Below are 18,809 nucleotides of genomic sequence, written 5' to 3'. Positions count from 1 at the left end.
GGCTTTCACAGTTTACTGCCTTAGATTTTATACTGGTAATTTGTGTTAACTCTAGATTATTCTGAAAAGAGATCAGATGAATTGCCCAAAATTGCAAACTCAGTTCTTACCATGAAAATTAAATTAATCGCAAAAAACTCATTTCCACTTAATTTCAGTTTCCCAAAAATGACCTGCTTGTATGATTTCCGTGGTCTCATCAGCACAGCAGAAGGTGTTTATGAGGACAAGGCAGCTGATAACACTCTGTTCTTATCTTTAAACCTATTTTTTACTTTTAAGCAAACAATTGTCCATGTTTTGCATTAATGACATAAAATTGATACCAAAAAGCCATGCAAACATTTCATCAAACTATGGATGGACTGGAGAATGCTTGCACCAAAGTTGCATTTTTTAAAGTTATAGTTGACATATCAGCCAAAAATATCTAGAAACTCCAAATCCCGACATTAGAGATCATCAAGAAATATCTTGCAATCACATACAAATAAGAATTTTAGAAAGGTTCAAATTCAAGAAAGAATATGGTCTACTGAATACAGGTAACAGAACACCAAACACTAGACCAAAAATATGCAATAATGAATTGTGCCCTATCTGTTATCCATTGGGTCAGTGAGCCTTCAGTGGCTGAATTGCATAGTTCAATTTTAAATGTAACATCTAATTTGCTCTAAACGTTATTAACATTTTTCATCTTTTCAAGATCAACCGAGTTAAAGTATTAATGTCTCAAAATACGACTCTGGTGGGACTCGAACCCACAACCTTTGAATCACATCAGCTCACTAGAAGTCCAATGCACTATCCATTGCGCCACAGAGCCACGACCATTTTTGTTGAAGTAGGTGTTTTGTCAAATCTAGACAATATTTTCCTGATGATTAAATAACAGAAAGATTCCTGTTTTCTTTGTAACTTTGTTTTCGCCTTCTTATATGTAAAAGTAAAACTGGTCAGCAGGAAAATGCCTATGTTGTAGAAAAGAAAGATCTATTTTATATTAAAACTCCTTACATGCACTTTTTAGTCTTACATGCCAGCAGTTCATTTAAATTACTAACAAAGGTCCCTGTTGGTAAAGTGTCACATAGAAATTCATGCAAGATAACAAAAGGGGTAGCTTTTGTTGGTTTCTAAATCTCAAGCTTTGATCTTTTTCACTTTCTACAGATTCAATGCAGTAGCCACTGACCCTCAGGAACTTAAGCTGAGAAAAACGGATTGGAACATTAGTTTCGTTGTACGCTAATGGGCCACTGGTTTGGGAAGGAAATTAGTCAAAACAAAATAAATAATTTTATCCATGTGAAAAAACTATCAGAGAAGCTTTGTTTTAGTCCAAATAAATGCTGGGAAATTTCCTGGAGTCTCCTACTAGATATCCTGATTTTAGCAGTCAGCTATACTTTTCTTTAGATGTTTTTCCATTCCTCATTTTTTCCTTTTGCAGTTTTTCTAAGAATATCTAGGACTGTACAATAGTGGTGAAAAGTTTTCAGACTGATACCAAATTTGGCTTTCACAGTTTACTGCCTTAGATTTTATACTGGTAATTTGTGTTAACTCTAGATTATTCTGAAAAGAGATCAGATGAATTGCCCAAAATTGCAAACTCAGTTCTTACCATGAAAATTAAATTAATCGCAAAAAACTCATTTCCACTTAATTTCAGTTTCCCAAAAATGACCTGCTTGTATGATTTCCGTGGTCTCATCAGCACAGCAGAAGGTGTTTATGAGGACAAGGCAGCTGATAACACTCTGTTCTTATCTTTAAACCTATTTTTTACTTTTAAGCAAACAATTGTCCATGTTTTGCATTAATGACATAAAATTGATACCAAAAAGCCATGCAAACATTTCATCAAACTATGGATGGACTGGAGAATGCTTGCACCAAAGTTGCATTTTTTAAAGTTATAGTTGACATATCAGCCAAAAATATCTAGAAACTCCAAATCCCGACATTAGAGATCATCAAGAAATATCTTGCAATCACATACAAATAAGAATTTTAGAAAGGTTCAAATTCAAGAAAGAATATGGTCTACTGAATACAGGTAACAGAACACCAAACACTAGACCAAAAATATGCAATAATGAATTGTGCCCTATCTGTTATCCATTGGGTCAGTGAGCCTTCAGTGGCTGAATTGCATAGTTCAATTTTAAATGTAACATCTAATTTGCTCTAAACGTTATTAACATTTTTCATCTTTTCAAGATCAACCGAGTTAAAGTATTAATGTCTCAAAATACGACTCTGGTGGGACTCGAACCCACAACCTTTGAATCACATCAGCTCACTAGAAGTCCAATGCACTATCCATTGCGCCACAGAGCCACGCTCATTTTTGTTGAAGTAGGTGTTTTGTCAAATCTAGACAATATTTTCCTGATGATTAAATAACAGAAAGATTCCTGTTTTCTTTGTAACTTTGTTTTCGCCTTCTTATATGTAAAAGTAAAACTGGTCAGCAGGAAAATGCCTATGTTGTAGAAAAGAAAGATCTATTTTATATTAAAACTCCTTACATGCACTTTTTAGTCTTACATGCCAGCAGTTCATTTTAAATTACTAACAAAGGTACCTGTTGGTAAAGTGTCACATAGAAATTCATGCAAGATAAGAAAAGGGGTAGCTTTTGTTGGTTTCTAAATCTCAAGCTTTGATCTTTTTCACTTTCTACAGATTCAATGCAGTAGCCACTGACCCTCAGGAACTTAAGCTGAGAAAAACGGATTGGAACATCAGTTTTGTTGTACGCTAATGTGCCACTGGTTTGGGAAGGAAATTAGTCAAAACAAAAGAAATAATTTTATCCATGTGAAAAAAACTATCAGAGAAGATTTGTTTTAGTCCAAGTAAATGCTGGGAAATTTCCTGGAGTCTCCTACTAGATATCCTGATTTTAGCAGTCAGCTATACTTTTCTTTAGATGTTTTTCCATTCCTCATTTTTTCCTTTTGCAGTTTTTCTAAGAATATCTAGGACTGTACAATAGTGGTGAAAAGTTTTCAGACTGATACCAAATTTGGCTTTCACAGTTTACTGCCTTAGATTTTATACTGGTAATTTGTGTTAACTCTAGATTATTCTGAAAAGAGATCAGATGAATTGCCCAAAATTGCAAACTCAGTTCTTACCATGAAAATTAAATTAATCGCAAAAAACTCATTTCCACTAAATTTCAGATTCCCAAAAATGACCTGCTTGTATGATTTCCGTGGTCTCATCAGCACAGCAGAAGGTGTTTATGAGGACAAGGCAGCTGATAACACTCTGTTCTTATCTTTAAACCTATTTTTTACTTTTAAGCAAACAATTGTCCATGTTTTGCATTAATGACATAAAATTGATACCAAAAAGCCATGCAAACATTTCATCAAACTATGGATGGACTGGAGAATGCTTGCACCAAAGTTGCATTTTTTAAAGTTATAGTTGACATATCAGCCAAAAATATCTAGAAACTCCAAATCCCGACATTAGAGATCATCAAGAAATATCTTGCAATCACATACAAATAAGAATTTTAGAAAGGTTCAAATTCAAGAAAGAATATGGTCTACTGAATACAGGTAACAGAACACCAAACACTAGACCAAAAATATGCAATAATGAATTGTGCCCTATCTGTTATCCATTGGGTCAGTGAGCCTTCAGTGGCTGAATTGCATAGTTCAATTTTAAATGTAACATCTAATTTGCTCTAAACGTTATTAACATTTTTCATCTTTTCAAGATGAACCGAGTTAAAGTATTAATGTCTCAAAATACGACTCTGGTGGGACTCGAACCCACAACCTTTGAATCACATCAGCTCCCTAGAAGTCCAATGGCCTATCCATTGCGCCACAGAGCCACGATCATTTTTGTTGAAGTAGCTGTTTTGTCAAATCTAGACAATATTTTCCAGATGATTAAATAACAGAAAGATTCCTGTTTTCTTTGTAACTTTGTTTTCGCCTTCTTATATGTAAAAGTAAAACTGGTCAGCAGGAAAATGCCTATGTTGTAGAAAAGAAAGATCTATTTTATATTAAAACTCCTTACATGCACTTTTTAGTCTTACATGCCAGCAGTTCATTTTAAATTACTAACAAAGGTACCTGTTGGTAAAGTGTCACATAGAAATTCATGCAAGATAAGAAAAGGGGTAGCTTTTGTTGGTTTCTAAATCTCAAGCTTTGATCTTTTTCACTTTCTACAGATTCAATGCAGTAGCCACTGACCCTCAGGAACTTAAGCTGAGAAAAACGGATTGGAACATCAGTTTCGTTGTACGCTAATGTGCCACTGGTTTGGGAAGGAAATTAGTCAAAACAAAAGAAATAATTTTATCCATGTGAAAAAAACTATCAGAGAAGATTTGTTTTAGTCCAAGTAAATGCTGGGAAATTTCCTGGAGTCTCCTACTAGATATTCTGAATTTAGCAGTCAGCTATACTTTTCTTTAGATGTTTTTCCATTCCTCATTTTTTCCTTTTGCAGTTTTTCTAAGAATATCTAGGACTGTACAATAGTGGTGAAAAGTTTTCAGACTGATACCAAATTTGGCTTTCACAGTTTACTGCCTTAGATTTTATACTGGTAATTTGTGTTAACTCTAGATTATTCTGAAAAGAGATCAGATGAATTGCCCAAAATTGCAAACTCTGTTCTTACCATGAAAATTAAATTAATCGCAAAAAACTCATTTCCACTTAATTTCAGTTTCCCAAAAATGACCTGCTTGTATGATTTCCGTGGTCTCATCAGCACAGCAGAAGGTGTTTATGAGGACAAGGCAGCTGATAACACTCTGTTCTTATCTTTAAACCTATTTTTTACTTTTAAGCAAACAATTGTCCATGTTTTGCATTAATGACATAAAATTGATACCAAAAAGCCATGCAAACATTTCATCAAACTATGGATGGACTGGAGAATGCTTGCACCAAAGTTGCATTTTTTAAAGTTATAGTTGACAAATCAGCCAAAAATATCTAGAAACTCCAAATCCCGACATTAGAGATCATCAAGAAATATCTTGCAATCACATACAAATAAGAATTTTAGAAAGGTTCAAATTCAAGAAAGTATATGGTCTACTGAATACAGGTAACAGAACACCAAACACTAGACACTAGACCAAAAATATGCAATAATGAATTGTGCCCTATCTGTTATCCATTGAGTCAGTGAGCCTTCAGTGGCTGAATTGCATAGTTCAATTTTAAATGTAACATCTAATTTGCTCTAAACGTTATTAACATTTTTCATCTTTTCAAGATGAACCGAGTTAAAGTATTAATGTCTCAAAATACGACTCTGGTGGGACTCGAACCCACAACCTTTGAATCACATCAGCTCCCTAGAAGTCCAATGCGCTATCGATTGCGCCACAGAGCCACAAGCCTTTTTGTTGAAGTAGGTGTTTTGTCAAATCTAGACAATATTTTCCTGATGATTAAATAACAGAAAGATTCCTGTTTTCTTTGTAACTTTGTTTTCGCCTTCTTATATGTAAAAGTAAAACTGTTCAGCAGGAAAATGCCTATGTTGTAGAAAAGAAAGATCTATTTTATATTAAAACTCCTTACATGCACTTTTTAGTCTTACATGCCAGCAGTTCATTTAAATTACTAACAAAGGTCCCTGTTGGTAAAGTGTCACATAGAAATTCATGCAAGATAACAAAAGGGGTAGCTTTTGTTGGTTTCTAAATCTCAAGCTTTGATCTTTTTCACTTTCTACAGATTCAATGCAGTAGCCACTGACCCTCAGGAACTTAAGCTGAGAAAAACGGATTGGAACATTAGTTTCGTTGTACGCTAATGGGCCACTGGTTTGGGAAGGAAATTAGTCAAAACAAAATAAATAATTTTATCCATGTGAAAAAACTATCAGAGAAGCTTTGTTTTAGTCCAAATAAATGCTGGGAAATTTCCTGGAGTCTCCTACTAGATATCCTGATTTTAGCAGTCAGCTATACTTTTCTTTAGATGTTTTTCCATTCCTCATTTTTTCCTTTTGCAGTTTTTCTAAGAATATCTAGGACTGTACAATAGTGGTGAAAAGTTTTCAGACTGATACCAAATTTGGCTTTCACAGTTTACTGCCTTAGATTTTATACTGGTAATTTGTGTTAACTCTAGATTATTCTGAAAAGAGATCAGATGAATTGCCCAAAATTGCAAACTCAGTTCTTACCATGAAAATTAAATTAATCGCAAAAAACTCATTTCCACTAAATTTCAGTTTCCCAAAAATGACCTGCTTGTATGATTTCCGTGGTCTCATCAGCACAGCAGAAGGTGTTTATGAGGACAAGGCAGCTGATAACACTCTGTTCTTATCTTTAAACCTATTTTTTACTTTTAAGCAAACAATTGTCCATGTTTTGCATTAATGACATAAAATTGATACCAAAAAGCCATGCAAACATTTCATCAAACTATGGATGGACTGGAGAATGCTTGCACCAAAGTTGCATTTTTTAAAGTTATAGTTGACATATCAGCCAAAAATATCTAGAAACTCCAAATCCCGACATTAGAGATCATCAAGAAATATCTTGCAATCACATACAAATAAGAATTTTAGAAAGGTTCAAATTCAAGAAAGAATATGGTCTACTGAATACAGGTAACAGAACACCAAACATTAGACCAAAAATATGCAATAATGAATTGTGCCCTATCTGTTATCCATGGTCAGTGAGCCTTCAGTGGCTGAATTGCATAGTTCAATTATAAATGTAACATCTAATTTGCTCTAAACGTTATTAACATTTTTCATCTTTTCAAGATCAACCGAGTTAAAGTATTAACGTCTCAAAATACGACTCTGGTGGGACTCGAACCCACAACCTTTGAATCACATCAGCTCCCTAGAAGTCCAATGCACTATCCATTGCGCCACAGAGCCACAATCATTTTTGTTGAAGTAGGTGTTTTGTCAAATCTAGACAATATTTTCCTGATGATTAAATAACAGAAAGATTCCTGTTTTCTTTGTAACTTTGTTTTCGCCTTCTTATATGTAAAAGTAAAACTGGTCAGCAGGAAAATGCCTATGTTGTAGAAAAGAAAGATCTATTTTATATTAAAACTCCTTACATGCACTTTTTAGTCTTACATGCCAGCAGTTCATTTAAATTACTAACAAAGGTCCCTGTTGGTAAAGTGTCACATAGAAATTCATGCAAGATAACAAAAGGGGTAGCTTTTGTTGGTTTCTAAATCTCAAGCTTTGATCTTTTTCACTTTCTACAGATTCAATGCAGTAGCCACTGACCCTCAGGAACTTAAGCTGAGAAAAACGGATTGGAACATTAGTTTCGTTGTACGCTAATGGGCCACTGGTTTGGGAAGGAAATTAGTCAAAACAAAATAAATAATTTTATCCATGTGAAAAAACTATCAGAGAAGCTTTGTTTTAGTCCAAATAAATGCTGGGAAATTTCCTGGAGTCTCCTACTAGATATCCTGATTTTAGCAGTCAGCTATACTTTTCTTTAGATGTTTTTCCATTCCTCATTTTTTCCTTTTGCAGTTTTTCTAAGAATATCTAGGACTGTACAATAGTGGTGAAAAGTTTTCAGACTGATACCAAATTTGGCTTTCACAGTTTACTGCCTTAGATTTTATACTGGTAATTTGTGTTAACTCTAGATTATTCTGAAAAGAGATCAGATGAATTGCCCAAAATTGCAAACTCAGTTCTTACCATGAAAATTAAATTAATCGCAAAAAACTCATTTCCACTAAATTTCAGTTTCCCAAAAATGACCTGCTTGTATGATTTCCGTGGTCTCATCAGCACAGCAGAAGGTGTTTATGAGGACAAGGCAGCTGATAACACTCTGTTCTTATCTTTAAACCTATTTTTTACTTTTAAGCAAACAATTGTCCATGTTTTGCATTAATGACATAAAAATGATACCAAAAAGCCATGCAAACATTTCATCAAACTATGGATGGACTGGAGAATGCTTGCACCAAAGTTGCATTTTTTAAAGTTATAGTTGACATATCAGCCAAAAATATCTAGAAACTCCAAATCCCGACATTAGAGATCATCAAGAAATATCTTGCAATCACATACAAATAAGAATTTTAGAAAGGTTCAAATTCAAGAAAGAATATGGTCTACTGAATACAGGTAACAGAACACCAAACATTAGACCAAAAATATGCAATAATGAATTGTGCCCTATCTGTTATCCATGGGTCAGTGAGCCTTCAGTGGCTGAATTGCATAGTTCAATTATAAATGTAACATCTAATTTGCTCTAAACGTTATTAACATTTTTCATCTTTTCAAGATGAACCGAGTTAAAGTATTAATGTCTCAAAATACGACTCTGGTGGGACTCGAACCCACAACCTTTGAATCACATCAGCTCATTAGAAGTCCAATGCACTATCCATTGCGCCACAGAGCCACGACCATTTTTGTTGAAGTAGGTGTTTTGTCAAATCTAGACAATATTTTCCTGATGATTAAATAACAGAAAGATTCCTGTTTTCTTTGTAACTTTGTTTTCGCCTTCTTATATGTAAAAGTAAAACTGGTCAGCAGGAAAATGCCTATGTTGTAGAAAAGAAAGATCTATTTTATATTAAAACTCCTTACATGCACTTTTTAGTCTTACATGCCAGCAGTTCATTTTAAATTACTAACAAAGGTACCTGTTGGTAAAGTGTCACATAGAAATTCATGCAAGATAAGAAAAGGGGTAGCTTTTGTTGGTTTCTAAATCTCAAGCTTTGATCTTTTTCACTTTCTACAGATTCAATGCAGTAGCCACTGACCCTCAGGAACTTAAGCTGAGAAAAACGGATTGGAACATCAGTTTCGTTGTACGCTAATGTGCCACTGGTTTGGGAAGGAAATTAGTCAAAACAAAAGAAATAATTTTATCCATGTGAAAAAAACTATCAGAGAAGATTTGTTTTAGTCCAAGTAAATGCTGGGAAATTTCCTGGAGTCTCCTACTAGATATTCTGAATTTAGCAGTCAGCTATACTTTTCTTTAGATGTTTTTCCATTCCTCATTTTTTCCTTTTGCAGTTTTTCTAAGAATATCTAGGACTGTACAATAGTGGTGAAAAGTTTTCAGACTGATACCAAATTTGGCTTTCACAGTTTACTGCCTTAGATTTTATACTGGTAATTTGTGTTAACTCTAGATTATTCTGAAAAGAGATCAGATGAATTGCCCAAAATTGCAAACTCAGTTCTTACCATGAAAATTAAATTAATCGCAAAAAACTCATTTCCACTTAATTTCAGTTTCCCAAAAATGACCTGCTTGTATGATTTCCGTGGTCTCATCAGCACAGCAGAAGGTGTTTATGAGGACAAGGCAGCTGATAACACTCTGTTCTTATCTTTAAACCTATTTTTTACTTTTAAGCAAACAATTGTCCATGTTTTGCATTAATGACATAAAATTGATACCAAAAAGCCATGCAAACATTTCATCAAACTATGGATGGACTGGAGAATGCTTGCACCAAAGTTGCATTTTTTAAAGTTATAGTTGACAAATCAGCCAAAAATATCTAGAAACTCCAAATCCCGACATTAGAGATCATCAAGAAATATCTTGCAATCACATACAAATAAGAATATTAGAAAGGTTCAAATTCAAGAAAGAATATGGTCTACTGAATACAGGTAACAGAACACCAAACACTAGACACTAGACCAAAAATATGCAATAATGAATTGTGCCCTATCTGTTATCCATTGGGTCAGTGAGCCTTCAGTGGCTGAATTGCATAGTTCAATTTTAAATGTAACATCTAATTTGCTCTAAACGTTATTAACATTTTTCATCTTTTCAAGATGAACCGAGTTAAAGTATTAATGTCTCAAAATACGACTCTGGTGGGACTCGAACCCACAACCTTTGAATCACATCAGCTCCCTAGAAGTCCAATGCGCTATCCATTGCGCCACAGAGCCACAAGGCTTTTTGTTGAAGTAGGTGTTTTGTCAAATCTAGACAATATTTTCCTGATGATTAAATAACAGAAAGATTCCTGTTTTCTTTGTAACTTTGTTTTCGCCTTCTTATATGTAAAAGTAAAACTGTTCAGCAGGAAAATGCCTATGTTGTAGAAAAGAAAGATCTATTTTATATTAAAACTCCTTACATGCACTTTTTAGTCTTACATGCCAGCAGTTCATTTAAATTACTAACAAAGGTCCCTGTTGGTAAAGTGTCACATAGAAATTCATGCAAGATAACAAAAGGGGTAGCTTTTGTTGGTTTCTAAATCTCAAGCTTTGATCTTTTTCACTTTCTACAGATTCAATGCAGTAGCCACTGACCCTCAGGAACTTAAGCTGAGAAAAACGGATTGGAACATTAGTTTCGTTGTACGCTAATGGGCCACTGGTTTGGGAAGGAAATTAGTCAAAACAAAATAAATAATTTTATCCATGTGAAAAAACTATCAGAGAAGCTTTGTTTTAGTCCAAATAAATGCTGGGAAATTTCCTGGAGTCTCCTACTAGATATCCTGATTTTAGCAGTCAGCTATACTTTTCTTTAGATGTTTTTCCATTCCTCATTTTTTCCTTTTGCAGTTTTTCTAAGAATATCTAGGACTGTACAATAGTGGTGAAAAGTTTTCAGACTGATACCAAATTTGGCTTTCACAGTTTACTGCCTTAGATTTTATACTGGTAATTTGTGTTAACTCTAGATTATTCTGAAAAGAGATCAGATGAATTGCCCAAAATTGCAAACTCAGTTCTTACCATGAAAATTAAATTAATCGCAAAAAACTCATTTCCACTTAATTTCAGTTTCCCAAAAATGACCTGCTTGTATGATTTCCGTGGTCTCATCAGCACAGCAGAAGGTGTTTATGAGGACAAGGCAGCTGATAACACTCTGTTCTTATCTTTAAACCTATTTTTTACTTTTAAGCAAACAATTGTCCATGTTTTGCATTAATGACATAAAATTGATACCAAAAAGCCATGCAAACATTTCATCAAACTATGGATGGACTGGAGAATGCTTGCACCAAAGTTGCATTTTTTAAAGTTATAGTTGACATATCAGCCAAAAATATCTAGAAACTCCAAATCCCGACATTAGAGATCATCAAGAAATATCTTGCAATCACATACAAATAAGAATTTTAGAAAGGTTCAAATTCAAGAAAGAATATGGTCTACTGAATACAGGTAACAGAACACCAAACACTAGACCAAAAATATGCAATAATGAATTGTGCCCTATCTGTTATCCATTGGGTCAGTGAGCCTTCAGTGGCTGAATTGCATAGTTCAATTTTAAATGTAACATCTAATTTGCTCTAAACGTTATTAACATTTTTCATCTTTTCAAGATCAACCGAGTTAAAGTATTAATGTCTCAAAATACGACTCTGGTGGGACTCGAACCCACAACCTTTGAATCACATCAGCTCCCTAGAAGTCCAATGCGCTATCCATTGCGCCACAGAGCCACAAGCCTTTATGTTGAAGTAGGTGTTTTGTCAAATCTAGACAATATTTTCCTGATGATTAAATAACAGAAAGATTCCTGTTTTCTTTGTAACTTTGTTTTCGCCTTCTTATATGTAAAAGTAAAACTGGTCAGCAGGAAAATGCCTATGTTGTAGAAAAGAAAGATCTATTTTATATTAAAACTCCTTACATGCACTTTTTAGTCTTACATGCCAGCAGTTCATTTTAAATTACTAACAAAGGTACCTGTTGGTAAAGTGTCACATAGAAATTCATGCAAGATAAGAAAAGGGGTAGCTTTTGTTGGTTTCTAAATCTCAAGCTTTGATCTTTTTCACTTTCTACAGATTCAATGCAGTAGCCACTGACCCTCAGGAACTTAAGCTGAGAAAAACGGATTGGAACATCAGTTTCGTTGTACGCTAATGTGCCACTGGTTTGGGAAGGAAATTAGTCAAAACAAAAGAAATAATTTTATCCATGTGAAAAAAACTATCAGAGAAGATTTGTTTTAGTCCAAGTAAATGCTGGGAAATTTCCTGGAGTCTCCTACTAGATATCCTGATTTTAGCAGTCAGCTATACTTTTCTTTAGATGTTTTTCCATTCCTCATTTTTTCCTTTTGCAGTTTTTCTAAGAATATCTAGGACTGTACAATAGTGGTGAAAAGTTTTCAGACTGATACCAAATTTGGCTTTCACAGTTTACTGCCTTAGATTTTATACTGGTAATTTGTGTTAACTCTAGATTATTCTGAAAAGAGATCAGATGAATTGCCCAAAATTGCAAACTCAGTTCTTACCATGAAAATTAAATTAATCGCAAAAAACTCATTTCCACTAAATTTCAGATTCCCAAAAATGACCTGCTTGTATGATTTCCGTGGTCTCATCAGCACAGCAGAAGGTGTTTATGAGGACAAGGCAGCTGATAACACTCTGTTCTTATCTTTAAACCTATTTTTTACTTTTAAGCAAACAATTGTCCATGTTTTGCATTAATGACATAAAATTGATACCAAAAAGCCATGCAAACATTTCATCAAACTATGGATGGACTGGAGAATGCTTGCACCAAAGTTGCATTTTTTAAAGTTATAGTTGACATATCAGCCAAAAATATCTAGAAACTCCAAATCCCGACATTAGAGATCATCAAGAAATATCTTGCAATCACATACAAATAAGAATTTTAGAAAGGTTCAAATTCAAGAAAGAATATGGTCTACTGAATACAGGTAACAGAACACCAAACACTAGACCAAAAATATGCAATAATGAATTGTGCCCTATCTGTTATCCATTGGGTCAGTGAGCCTTCAGTGGCTGAATTGCATAGTTCAATTTTAAATGTAACATCTAATTTGCTCTAAACGTTATTAACATTTTTCATCTTTTCAAGATGAACCGAGTTAAAGTATTAATGTCTCAAAATACGACTCTGGTGGGACTCGAACCCACAACCTTTGAATCACATCAGCTCCCTAGAAGTCCAATGCGCTATCCATTGCGCCACAGAGCCACAAGGCTTTTTGTTGAAGTAGGTGTTTTGTCAAATCTAGACAATATTTTCCTGATGATTAAATAACAGAAAGATTCCTGTTTTCTTTGTAACTTTGTTTTCGCCTTCTTATATGTAAAAGTAAAACTGGTCAGCAGGAAAATGCCTATGTTGTAGAAAAGAAAGATCTATTTTATATTAAAACTCCTTACATGCACTTTTTAGTCTTACATGCCAGCAGTTCATTTAAATTACTAACAAAGGTCCCTGTTGGTAAAGTGTCACATAGAAATTCATGCAAGATAACAAAAGGGGTAGCTTTTGTTGGTTTCTAAATCTCAAGCTTTGATCTTTTTCACTTTCTACAGATTCAATGCAGTAGCCACTGACCCTCAGGAACTTAAGCTGAGAAAAACGGATTGGAACATTAGTTTCGTTGTACGCTAATGGGCCACTGGTTTGGGAAGGAAATTAGTCAAAACAAAATAAATAATTTTATCCATGTGAAAAAACTATCAGAGAAGCTTTGTTTTAGTCCAAATAAATGCTGGGAAATTTCCTGGAGTCTCCTACTAGATATCCTGATTTTAGCAGTCAGCTATACTTTTCTTTAGATGTTTTTCCATTCCTCATTTTTTCCTTTTGCAGTTTTTCTAAGAATATCTAGGACTGTACAATAGTGGTGAAAAGTTTTCAGACTGATACCAAATTTGGCTTTCACAGTTTACTGCCTTAGATTTTATACTGGTAATTTGTGTTAACTCTAGATTATTCTGAAAAGAGATCAGATGAATTGCCCAAAATTGCAAACTCAGTTCTTACCATGAAAATTAAATTAATCGCAAAAAACTCATTTCCACTTAATTTCAGTTTCCCAAAAATGACCTGCTTGTATGATTTCCGTGGTCTCATCAGCACAGCAGAAGGTGTTTATGAGGACAAGGCAGCTGATAACACTCTGTTCTTATCTTTAAACCTATTTTTTACTTTTAAGCAAACAATTGTCCATGTTTTGCATTAATGACATAAAATTGATACCAAAAAGCCATGCAAACATTTCATCAAACTATGGATGGACTGGAGAATGCTTGCACCAAAGTTGCATTTTTTAAAGTTATAGTTGACATATCAGCCAAAAATATCTAGAAACTCCAAATCCCGACATTAGAGATCATCAAGAAATATCTTGCAATCACATACAAATAAGAATTTTAGAAAGGTTCAAATTCAAGAAAGAATATGGTCTACTGAATACAGGTAACAGAACACCAAACACTAGACCAAAAATATGCAATAATGAATTGTGCCCTATCTGTTATCCATTGGGTCAGTGAGCCTTCAGTGGCTGAATTGCATAGTTCAATTTTAAATGTAACATCTAATTTGCTCTAAACGTTATTAACATTTTTCATCTTTTCAAGATCAACCGAGTTAAAGTATTAATGTCTCAAAATACGACTCTGGTGGGACTCGCTATCCATTGCGCCACAGAGCCACGATCATTTTTGTTGAAGTAGGTGTTTTGTCAAATCTAGACAATATTTTCCTGATGATTAAATAACAGAAAGATTCCTGTTTTCTTTGTAACTTTGTTTTCGCCTTCTTATATGTAAAAGTAAAACTGGTCAGCAGGAAAATGCCTATGTTGTAGAAAAGAAAGATCTATTTTATATTAAAACTCCTTACATGCACTTTTTAGTCTTACATGCCAGCAGTTCATTTTAAATTACTAACAAAGGTACCTGTTGGTAAAGTGTCACATAGAAATTAATGCAAGATAAGAAAAGGGGTAGCTTTTGTTGGTTTCTAAATCTCAAGCTTTGATCTTTTTCACTTTCTACAGATTCAATGCAGTAGCCACTGACCCTCAGGAACTTAAGCTGAGAAAAACGGATTGGAACATCAGTTTCGTTGTACGCTAATGGGCCACTGGTTTGGGAAGGAAATTAGTCAAAACAAAAGAAATAATTTTATCCATGTGAAAAAAACTATCAGAGAAGCTTTGTTTTAGTCCAAGTAAATGCTGGGAAATTTCCTGGAGTCTCCTACTAGATATTCTGAATTTAGCAGTCAGCTATACTTTTCTTTAGATGTTTTTCCATTCCTCATTTTTTCCTTTTGCAGTTTTTCTAAGAATATCTAGGACTGTACAATAGTGGTGAAAAGTTTTCAGACTGATACCAAATTTGGCTTTCACAGTTTACTGCCTTAGATTTTATACTGGTAATTTGTGATAACTCTAGATTATTCTGAAAAGAGATCAGATGAATTGCCCAAAATTGCAAACTCAGTTCTTACCATGAAAATTAAATTAATCGCAAAAAACTCATTTCCACTAAATTTCAGTTTCCCAAAAATGACCTGCTTGTATGATTTCCGTGGTCTCATCAGCACAGCAGAAGGTGTTTATGAGGACAAGGCAGCTGATAACACTCTGTTCTTATCTTTAAACCTATTTTTTACTTTTAAGCAAACAATTGTCCATGTTTTGCATTAATGACATAAAATTGATACCAAAAAGCCATGCAAACATTTCATCAAACTATGGATGGACTGGAGAATGCTTGCACCAAAGTTGCATTTTTTAAAGTTATAGTTGACAAATCAGCCAAAAATATCTAGAAACTCCAAATCCCGACATTAGAGATCATCAAGAAATATCTTGCAATCACATACAAATAAGAATTTTAGAAAGGTTCAAATTCAAGAAAGAATATGGTCTACTGAATACAGGTAACAGAACACCAAACACTAGACCAAAAATATGCAATAATGAATTGTGCCCTATCTGTTATCCATTGGGTCAGTGAGCCTTCAGTGGCTGAATTGCATAGTTCAATTTTAAATGTAACATCTAATTTGCTCTAAACGTTATTAACATTTTTCATCTTTTCAAGATCAACCGAGTTAAAGTATTAATGTCTCAAAATACGACTCTGGTGGGACTCGAACCCACAACCTTTGAATCACATCAGCTCCCTAGAAGTCCAATGCACTATCCATTGCGCCACAGAGCCACGATCATTTTTGTAGAAGTAGGTGTTTTGTCAAATCTAGACAATATTTTCCTGATGATTAAATAACAGAAAGATTCCTGTTTTCTTTGTAACTTTGTTTTCGCCTTCTTATATGTAAAAGTAAAACTGGTCAGCAGGAAAATGCCTATGTTGTAGAAAAGAAAGATCTATTTTATATTAAAACTCCTTACATGCACTTTTTAGTCTTACATGCCAGCAGTTCATTTTAAATTACTAACAAAGGTACCTGTTGGTAAAGTGTCACATAGAAATTCATGCAAGATAAGAAAAGGGGTAGCTTTTGTTGGTTTCTAAATCTCAAGCTTTGATCTTTTTCACTTTCTACAGATTCAATGCAGTAGCCACTGACCCTCAGGAACTTAAGCTGAGAAAAACGGATTGGAACATCAGTTTCGTTGTACGCTAATGTGCCACTGGTTTGGGAAGGAAATTAGTCAAAACAAAAGAAATAATTTTATCCATGTGAAAAAACTATCAGAGAAGATTTGTTTTAGTCCAAGTAAATGCTGGGAAATTTCCTGGAGTCTCCTACTAGATATTCTGAATTTAGCAGTCAGCTATACTTTTCTTTAGATGTTTTTCCATTCCTCATTTTTTCCTTTTGCAGTTTTTCTAAGAATATCTAGGACTGTACAATAGTGGTGAAAAGTTTTCAGACTGATACCAAATTTGGCTTTCACAGTTTACTGCCTTAGATTTTATACTGGTAATTTGTGTTAACTCTAGATTATTCTGAAAAGAGATCAGATGAATTGCCCAAAATTGCAAACTCAGTTCTTACCATGAAAATTAAATTAATCGCAAAAAACTCATTTCCACTTAATTTCAGTTTCCCAAAAATGACCTGCTTGTATGATTTCCGTGGTCTCATCAGCACAGCAGAAGGTGTTTATGAGGACAAGGCAGCTGATAACACTCTGTTCTTATCTTTAAACCTATTTTTTACTTTTAAGCAAACAATTGTCCATGTTTTGCATTAATGACATAAAATTGATACCAAAAAGCCATGCAAACATTTCATCAAACTATGGATGGACTGGAGAATGCTTGCACCAAAGTTGCATTTTTTAAAGTTATAGTTGACAAATCAGCCAAAAATATCTAGAAACTCCAAATCCCGACATTAGAGATCATCAAGAAATATCTTGCAATCACATACAAATAAGAATTTTAGAAAGGTTCAAATTCAAGAAAGAATATGGTCTACTGAATACAGGTAACAGAACACCAAACACTAGACCAAAAATATGCAATAATGAATTGTGCCCTATCTGTTATCCATTGGGTCAGTGAGCCTTCAGTGGCTGAATTGCATAGTTCAATTTTAAATATAACATCTAATTTGCTCTAAACGTTATTAACATTTTTCATCTTTTCAAGATCAACCGAGTTAAAGTATTAATGTCTCAAAATACGACTCTGGTGGGACTCGAACCCACAACCTTTGAATCACATCAGCTCCCTAGAAGTCCAATGCGCTATCCATTGCGCCACAGAGCCACAAGCCTTTTTGTTGAAGTAGGTGTTTTGTCAAATCTAGACAATATTTTCCTGATGATTAAATAACAGAAAGATTCCTGTTTTCTTTGTAACTTTGTTTTCGCCTTCTTATATGTAAAAGTAAAACTGGTCAGCAGGAAAATGCCTATGTTGTAGAAAAGAAAGATCTATTTTATATTAAAACTCCTTACATGCACTTTTTAGTCTTACATGCCAGCAGTTCATTTTAAATTACTAACAAAGGTCCCTGTTGGTAAAGTGTCACATAGAAATTCATGCAAGATAACAAAAGGGGTAGCTTTTGTTGGTTTCTAAATCTCAAGCTTTGATCTTTTTCACTTTCTCCAGATTCAATGCAGTAGCCACTGACCCTCAGGAACTTAAGCTGAGAAAAACGGATTGGAACATTAGTTTCGTTGTACGCTAATGGGCCACTGGTTTGGGAAGGAAATTAGTCAAAACAAAATAAATAATTTTATCCATGTGAAAAAACTATCAGAGAAGCTTTGTTTTAGTCCAAATAAATGCTGGGAAATTTCCTGGAGTCTCCTACTAGATATCCTGATTTTAGCAGTCAGCTATACTTTTCTTTAGATGTTTTTCCATTCCTCATTTTTTCCTTTAGCAGTTTTTCTAAGAATATCTAGGACTGTACAATAGTGGTGAAAAGTTTTCAGACTGATACCAAATTTGGCTTTCACAGTTTACTGCCTTAGATTTTATACTGGTAATTTGTGTTAACTCTAGATTATTCTGAAAAGAGATCAGATGAATTGCCCAAAATTGCAAACTCAGTTCTTACCATGAAAATTAAATTAATCGCAAAAAACTCATTTCCACTAAATTTCAGTTTCCCAAAAATGACCTGCTTGTATGATTTCCGTGGTCTCATCAGCACAGCAGAAGGTGTTTATGAGGACAAGGCAGCTGATAACACTCTGTTCTTATCCTTAAACCTATTTTTTACTTTTAAGCAAACAATTGTCCATGTTTTGCATTAATGACATAAAATTGATACCAAAAAGCCATGCAAACATTTCATCAAACTATGGATGGACTGGAATGCTTGCACCAAAGTTGCATTTTTAAAGTTATAGTTGACAAATCAGCCAAAAATATCTAGAAACTCCAAATCCCGACATTAGAGATCATCAAGAAATATCTTGCAATCACATACAAATAAGAATTTTAGAAAGGTTCAAATTCAAGAAAGAATATGGTCTACTGAATACAGGTAACAGAACACCAAACACTAGTGTGTATAGTTCAATTTTAATTGCATAG

The 18,809-nt window shown here is 34.1% G+C and overlaps 10 non-coding genes across 10 annotated transcripts; all 10 read right to left on the bottom strand.

The window, feature by feature from the left end:
* Window positions 1–743: 743 nt before the first annotated feature.
* On the bottom strand, window positions 744–829 carry TRNAR-UCU (transfer RNA arginine (anticodon UCU)). The gene is given in 2 exon segments: window positions 744–779; window positions 793–829. It is a non-coding gene; the product is annotated as a tRNA-Arg (tRNA).
* Window positions 830–2,263: 1,434 nt separating this feature from the next.
* TRNAR-UCU (transfer RNA arginine (anticodon UCU)) lies at window positions 2,264–2,349 on the bottom strand. Its single transcript is given in 2 exon segments — window positions 2,264–2,299; window positions 2,313–2,349. It is a non-coding gene; the product is annotated as a tRNA-Arg (tRNA).
* A 2,965-nt stretch (window positions 2,350–5,314) lies between these two features.
* TRNAR-UCU (transfer RNA arginine (anticodon UCU)) lies at window positions 5,315–5,400 on the bottom strand. Its single transcript is given in 2 exon segments — window positions 5,315–5,350; window positions 5,364–5,400. It is a non-coding gene; the product is annotated as a tRNA-Arg (tRNA).
* A 1,432-nt stretch (window positions 5,401–6,832) lies between these two features.
* Window positions 6,833–6,918, bottom strand: TRNAR-UCU (transfer RNA arginine (anticodon UCU)). The gene is given in 2 exon segments: window positions 6,833–6,868; window positions 6,882–6,918. It is a non-coding gene; the product is annotated as a tRNA-Arg (tRNA).
* A 1,433-nt stretch (window positions 6,919–8,351) lies between these two features.
* TRNAR-UCU (transfer RNA arginine (anticodon UCU)) lies at window positions 8,352–8,437 on the bottom strand. The gene is given in 2 exon segments: window positions 8,352–8,387; window positions 8,401–8,437. It is a non-coding gene; the product is annotated as a tRNA-Arg (tRNA).
* A 1,443-nt stretch (window positions 8,438–9,880) lies between these two features.
* TRNAR-UCU (transfer RNA arginine (anticodon UCU)) lies at window positions 9,881–9,966 on the bottom strand. Its single transcript is given in 2 exon segments — window positions 9,881–9,916; window positions 9,930–9,966. It is a non-coding gene; the product is annotated as a tRNA-Arg (tRNA).
* A 1,434-nt stretch (window positions 9,967–11,400) lies between these two features.
* TRNAR-UCU (transfer RNA arginine (anticodon UCU)) lies at window positions 11,401–11,486 on the bottom strand. The gene is given in 2 exon segments: window positions 11,401–11,436; window positions 11,450–11,486. It is a non-coding gene; the product is annotated as a tRNA-Arg (tRNA).
* A 1,436-nt stretch (window positions 11,487–12,922) lies between these two features.
* Window positions 12,923–13,008, bottom strand: TRNAR-UCU (transfer RNA arginine (anticodon UCU)). The gene is given in 2 exon segments: window positions 12,923–12,958; window positions 12,972–13,008. It is a non-coding gene; the product is annotated as a tRNA-Arg (tRNA).
* Window positions 13,009–15,918: 2,910 nt separating this feature from the next.
* Window positions 15,919–16,004, bottom strand: TRNAR-UCU (transfer RNA arginine (anticodon UCU)). Its single transcript is given in 2 exon segments — window positions 15,919–15,954; window positions 15,968–16,004. It is a non-coding gene; the product is annotated as a tRNA-Arg (tRNA).
* A 1,435-nt stretch (window positions 16,005–17,439) lies between these two features.
* On the bottom strand, window positions 17,440–17,525 carry TRNAR-UCU (transfer RNA arginine (anticodon UCU)). Its single transcript is given in 2 exon segments — window positions 17,440–17,475; window positions 17,489–17,525. It is a non-coding gene; the product is annotated as a tRNA-Arg (tRNA).
* Window positions 17,526–18,809: the final 1,284 nt, after the last annotated feature.

The sequence above is a fragment of the Dendrobates tinctorius genome, unplaced genomic scaffold, assembly GCF_039654945.1.
Source record: "Dendrobates tinctorius isolate UK_male_01 unplaced genomic scaffold, ASM3965494v1 ptg000011l, whole genome shotgun sequence".
Classification (NCBI taxonomy): domain Eukaryota; kingdom Metazoa; phylum Chordata; class Amphibia; order Anura; family Dendrobatidae; genus Dendrobates; species Dendrobates tinctorius.
The sequence above is the reverse complement of the archived record's forward strand: the minus strand, read 5'-3'. Positions and strand labels throughout refer to the sequence as shown.